The following is a 7,001-nucleotide window of genomic DNA, read 5'->3' on the forward strand; positions in this document are numbered from 1 at the left end:
AACACTTCGCCATTTGTATTAGAATAATAATTCCTGTTTGTAAGAAACATTGTCAACAGTGACAAAGAATATATACTGGGAATTAAAAAAAACTGGATTCCACCGGTTTAACTAGATACCATTCATTCACCAGACCAAATTTCGTATTGTGGACTACGTAGTCTACATGATGCAAGTCTCCTTCTATGCATTGAAACATTAATTGATCCGAAGCATATGTCATGACAATTTATTTGATTTTGCAGCCATTTTGGATTCAAGCACTAATAGAATGTGCTTGCATAAGGAATTGGATATAATACTTTAGTACTTGCCCTCTGTTACACAATAATTAAAATAGTTACTCTTTAATGTTAAACAGAATACAAGATATGGCCATTTTTTTTTTTTTGGATGTCACTTTTTGTAGTCATCTTAAATTAAAACTACAGTGCAATATTCGAGTTATGAAGAGGTTTTATAAATGGATTCCTTTACCACCAAACTGAGTCACTGACATCAAACTCTTGCTCAAGGTGATAAATTGAACCTTATGTTCTGGTCATTACAGTGGTGGCCATTCAAGGAATGCTAGTATGTTTCTGTATTAGCTAACGAACAGATTATTAAATTCGATCCACACTTAAAATCCCATATATGTAATAAAACAAACATTGAGATAATACATTCTTTTGGTGTCCATTTTAATAGCCATCTTGGATTTTTAGTAACCATGTAATATTCCAATTAGGATGAAGTTGCTATAAATTAATTTCCTAAACACCTAAAGCCCACACACTAACAGCATTACTTTTGCTCGTACCAGATGATGTAGAATGCAAAAGAAATCCAAAAAACAACAGCAAAAAAAAAACAATGTGTCATATTCTGGATGCCCTATTGGTGGCTATCTTGGAATTAAATTGTGAAATAATGTCGTTATTAACATGATCAGTTCAAAATGTATTAGGTAACTCAGTAAATCATATAGTTTTTATATTGTTAGTTCTATGTTTTGGCAGCCATCATGGACGCCGTCTTGGTTATTTTAAAATGTTTAATTAATCAGTATAGTTTAACTAAATGAATGAAAAAAGTCATAATAATTTTAGTATGCACTGAATGTGTGCTATAGGGTGTATATCACTAGATCAAATCCCATAGGCAATAGTAACATGTGGCTAGAACTCCAACCTGCAGTATATCAATCGACATAAACACCACGAATGCCGTTCAGTGCGCCTATGGAAACTGGTCAGTGTGTTCGGTTGATCGGAAACCATCATCGTTTGTTCAGTGACAACAGTAAAGTACATACGTATATGTCCAACTCTGTGGGGCACAACTCCACCAACTATAGATTTTGTTAATACAAAATGTATTATTATTTTATTTCTTTTAACAATATTTGAGTTTTTCTTACTGTTTATATGTGGAGCGTGGTAAAATGCTTGCTTGATGTGCTGTCGGTCCAGGGTCGACCCCCGTTGGTGGGCCCATTGGGATATTACTCGTTTCAGTCAGTGCATGTATTTTTGTATGTATGTATGTATGTGGGCTGTGTGTTAAGGAATTTTGTTTGTTTTGACTATAAATATTAGCTTTAATAAATATTATTGCACACACAAATAGAAATATCTGTATCCTACCCAATTATGAACGTTGACACGCTATCTGTTGTGCTATAAAGCGGTCACTTATCTTTATTCACATTATTAATATATATAGCTATATCTACAAGAAACACACTTAAATAATAATGATAATGTTAAAGATATTAAAGAAGATTTAGATTTTTTGTAAAATTAGGTCTGTGTATGCGCTCCAGTAAACCCAATAAAGTTAAAAACGAACCAAATGTTGAGTCGGCCTGGACACGTGATGGTTTAACTTACACAAAGCTCGTCGAATGGGAAAATAGTTAAAGTTTTACGGATGAGTGATTGTGCAGCATGGTGATATTATTAGTGCTGTGAAATAAACCATACACAGTACAATCATTATTTTAGATGTCTATGCTGGAAAAACACTACATTGATATATATTTATGTATTTATATACACTTCGGACATTTGGGGTTTTTTTTTAATTGAATGTCTGAAGTATATGGATGTGTGTGTGTGTGTGTGTGTGTGTGTGTGTGTGTGTGTGTGTGTGTGTGTGTGTGTGTGTGTGTGTGTGTGTGATATGTTTGTGTTTGTTAATGCCTGTAAATATGTTCTCATAAGTGTATTCAGACCCCAAAGTATGTTAGCAGACGTTTTACAACCTGGGCCGATTTGTATACGGTATTACACATATCTTTGCAATGATACTATATCTGTTGTTTGGTTATATCACTACCACTCATCATCATCATCAGTAACAGCAGTAGTGGTAGTGTAACTGAAATGTAGCAACGACAGTAGTAATAGTATTGATAGTGATGGCTATTGTGGTTGTCATAATAGTAAAATCCAACATCCCAACAAGATAATGTTTATATTATATCAGTGCTTGTACTGGGGTTTTTCTTTTGCTGAGGCTACACCTTTAAAAATAATACTAGTGCTATACTGCTAGTGGGGTTCCTGGTGTACTGGAGACATCAGTAATGCATAACTATTATTATTATTATTATTATTATTATTATATTATTATTATTATTATATTATTATTATTATTATTATTATATTATTATTATTATTATTATTATTATTGTTGTTGTTGTTGTTGTATCTCTTAAATCTTTTGTGCAATAATTACTAATGTAATAAAAAAAATGGTTTATTAGTATTTATTTATTTATTGCTTTTCGACCCATTTATTAAATTAATTCCTTCATTTATTATATTTTATTTTATTTTATTTTAATTTTTAAATAACAAATATTAGATGCATTTACTAAACTAAATATCATTAACAACATCATCATCTTGATTTTTTGTTTTTAATCATTATTATTATTATTATTATTACGATAATTATAATTTTAATTCTAATCATAATTATGATTGTATTACTATTATTACTTGTTATTATTGCTATTTTAGGTGATATATTTACTTACTTAACGTGTTTTGTTTTAAATGTATATGTTTATTTTGGATGTACTAGAATCCTTTATTTCTTCCAAGTCTTTAATGACTTTAACTTCAGCACTGAAGATCGATGCTGAGTTAGGCAGTCTTATGGAAAGTATTGTGTTTGATGGAAAACCTGCAGCACAGACCACATAATTCCCATCCCGTGATCCATCTGTGTACACAGGAATGTAATCACAGTACCTGTCTTGAATTTCCATGAAAAACTGTTTATATACAACAGCATCTGTACGATTTTTCTTTAGATGCGACAGATCACACACAATTTTAGGTGGTGTATACCAAGTTGGTAAAACAAAATATGAAGGTGTTTCTCCTAAATATTTGACTCGTAGGAATATAATTTTTCAATACTTTTTCTGGGGAAGCATGTCTTAACCCTTAATCAATTTCGCTAGCCACAGTTTAGCCCCAACCCTCTTGTAATATTTATGCACAAGCACACATAAATCAGCTTCTAGCCTCCTTTCTATGACCTGTTTTACGTAAAGATGTCCAAACTGGCGTAATGACGTCATTAAAATGATTTTTTGAGGTTTGTCGAAGGATATTTTCAGTTGTTCGTCTACATCCAGACTATAGTATATTGTATAAACACGGAAAGTTTGTAATTTATAGTTTAAGAAATAAAATATTGTTTCATTAAATTATAATTAGTTGTGCAGTCAATTATAGTCAGTCTGTAGGTATTTTTTAATTAATTTTGGGCCATCTTAGCAGAAAATGAATTATTTTCGTTTCCTTTGTTCTCATTCATAGTTTTGCCATTGGTTGACACGCAATATCAGATGTTTTTGTACTGGGGTTTATAGTTTCACTTATTCGTTCGTTTTTTTCTTTCCTCGTTCATTCCAAACCCGAGATACATACATACATATATTACATTACATTACATTGTCGTCTGCCCACCGCCTAGCAACGGCATGGGACAATTTGTGAGACCAGAAAGGATTTAATTATCCCCTGTGCCAGTGCGTTAGTATCTATGTATGTAACAGTCAACCTCAACATACATACAATATACAGATATTCATATATCAATACATACTAGCCAGTGCCAGGTCTGCCCACGGTGTCATGCACGTAAGCGTGATCGACCACGTGGATTGTAGGCCCCATGCATGTGGTTGAGTTAAACAGCATCCTTTTATGGATGCCTGGATAGCCCAGAACGCATCGTGGTTAGTCAGCGATTTGCGCGCGAGTCGGTGTCATAGGTTCGAGTCCCAGCAATGGCATGGGACAATTTGTGAGGCCAGAAAGGATTTAATTATCCCCATGCGCCAGTGCGTTAATATCTATGTATGTAACAGTCAACCTCGCTTTTGCTCGTTAGATACGTCTTAAAACAACTCGTTGTAAGACAAATGGTATCTATCAGCTACATGTGCATGTATATATAAAATAATTTCCCCGAGAAACACCCAACGAATCACAATATTACATACTATCCTACCAGAAAGAGATAAATTTATTATATGCATCTGTTAAACACTACATTTTCGGGACACTTCGAAGTTCCGTTGAGGTGGTGTGCACCTAAATGCAGAACTTCTGCATCCATTCCTCAATCTGTTTATGTTCAGATATCAAGACGCTGCATGTGTCCTCTCCACCAGTCGCGTGCAACAGAATTCCCAGCACAAAGACCTGGTCTTTAAAATCTCCAGTCGGATTTTTCTTCCAGGGTAAATGGTTTTCTACGTACTGTTCAAGCACCATTGAAGCCTCGATGGCCGCTTATACAAAGTGTTTTCAAAACCGTCGTATTCAAATAATTGGAGATTCAACCATTCGACGATGGTTTGTGTATCTGGAACGAAGACTTAATTTCGTTTGTGTGGGCAGATACCGACAACACAAACCAGTGGTGACTGTGCTGAAATCTCATAACATAACAATGTTCTGGTTCACACATGGATATCCTTTCTTGCATCCAAGCATTGCCAATAACAAAGCGTTCAGCAAACCTGTACATGTGTATTTAGATAAAATTCCAAAAGGAAGCAACGATATCGTCATCATACATTTATATGTTCATTTTAATGAATACACTCCTGATTCTCTACAACGTCAGACACACGCTCTGGTGAAGTCAGTTAAAAGTCTGAAGAAGCGTTCTCGCAATGTGACGATCGCCTTTAAAGGATCCCATGCATTTGGAGACAAGGCAGCATTTGTCGATGATTACTGGGCATCCATGTATGAATTGATTGTTAAAGGAGAATTCGCTTCAATACAAGATAAAGTTATCTATCTTGACTGCTAGGATATAACTGTATCTTCTGAAAACGAAAATCATCATAATTCAGAAGCGATTGACAAAGAAATGGTGCACATTGCATCGAATCATATATGCAGATAGCTACACCTCAAGTGATATTAACGTTGGTCTTTCTGAGTACATTGATAATGGTAACGGGACTAATTATATTTTCAAACTGGATTATTTTTGTGAAACACTTCGTTGTGGTTTTATTTGTGATCAAACTAGCATTTTGCGTTTAGATTTCCATTTAGTTTTACAGGTTTTATAGTAACAGATTTATTATGTTTTTAAATTATACCTCTATGTTTTACATTTCATTAATTAAACAAGTATTTTTAGAGAGAAAGTTTTGATGCATTCATATTTACGTTGGGAGAAATATCGGACATTATCAAAGAAAATAGAAAGAAATGTTTTATTTAACGACGCACTCAGCACATTTTATTTACGGTTATATGGCGTCAGTCATATGGTTAAGGACCACACAGATATTGAGAGAGGAAACCCGCTGTCGCCACTTCATGGGGTACTGTTTTCGATTAGCAGCAAGAGATCTTTTATACCTGTATGCATCATCCCACAGACAGGGTAGTACATACCACGGCCTTTGATATACCAGTCGTAGTGCACTGGCTGGAACGAGAAATAGGCATATGGGTCCACCGACGGGGATCGATCCCTGACCGACCACGCATCGAGCGAGCGTTTTACCACTGGGCTACGTCGCGCGCCGACATTACCAAGATGCTAGCTCCAAATAAGACAATGAGTTCAAATTAAATATATCAAAGATAACTAAAACGTGTCATTCAAGTATCAAAGATATACAAAACTAAAGATTAGTATCATTATTAGGCTGCACTGTAAAATTGTTTCCCAAAAGAAATATTGTGCTTAAACATATTTAATATATCGGGTATAGCATTTGCTGTCATCTTGTATTAATATATAATACAAACATATAAAGATATAACAATGCATATAAACTATGCATGCCTAGGTCGCATGGGTTTTAGACCAGAAACACGTTTAAGATGCACAAAATATGTACATTCACGTGGGTAATTTTCATATTTTGTTTTCACCTTAAACTCTAATTATTAACCACTCTATCTATATATTCACAAAATGTCAGTTATATTTAACATCTAATATGTTAGTTTTACTTAACTTGTCTGTACTAGAGAGGAATCATATGAAATGACACATCGACGTTTAAGTGGGTTTTATCATGTGGGCTATATTATACTATGTTCATGCCAAACAGTTCGTTTCAGTATTTTTTACGTGTTTATATAATCACAAATGTTAGCTTTTTTAAAGTATCACCACTTTTAATATATGGAATAGTAACCTCATGGGAATATTTGGAAGGAAAGGTTGGTGAGAACACCCTCGTTTTTTATTATATGACATAGCAGTAACACATACGTGTTATCAAATTAAAGACATTCGGTGGGCTGCTCCTACCTAGGCGATGACCCGTACGTCACAGCCATAGCATCCAATGAAATAAGCACGGTCGTAACTGACTGCTCTGTGACGTATACGTTCACCTGAAACTGGTTGCCCAGTGGTACCTACGTTAACTGCAAGTGCAAATACTGTAAATATATATATGTTTTAGCTAGGAAATACGTTTAAATTCATTTTAAACCTGGTTTTTGAGT

The sequence above is a fragment of the Gigantopelta aegis genome, chromosome 10 (genome assembly GCF_016097555.1).
Source record: "Gigantopelta aegis isolate Gae_Host chromosome 10, Gae_host_genome, whole genome shotgun sequence".
Lineage (NCBI taxonomy): Eukaryota > Metazoa > Mollusca > Gastropoda > Neomphalida > Peltospiridae > Gigantopelta > Gigantopelta aegis.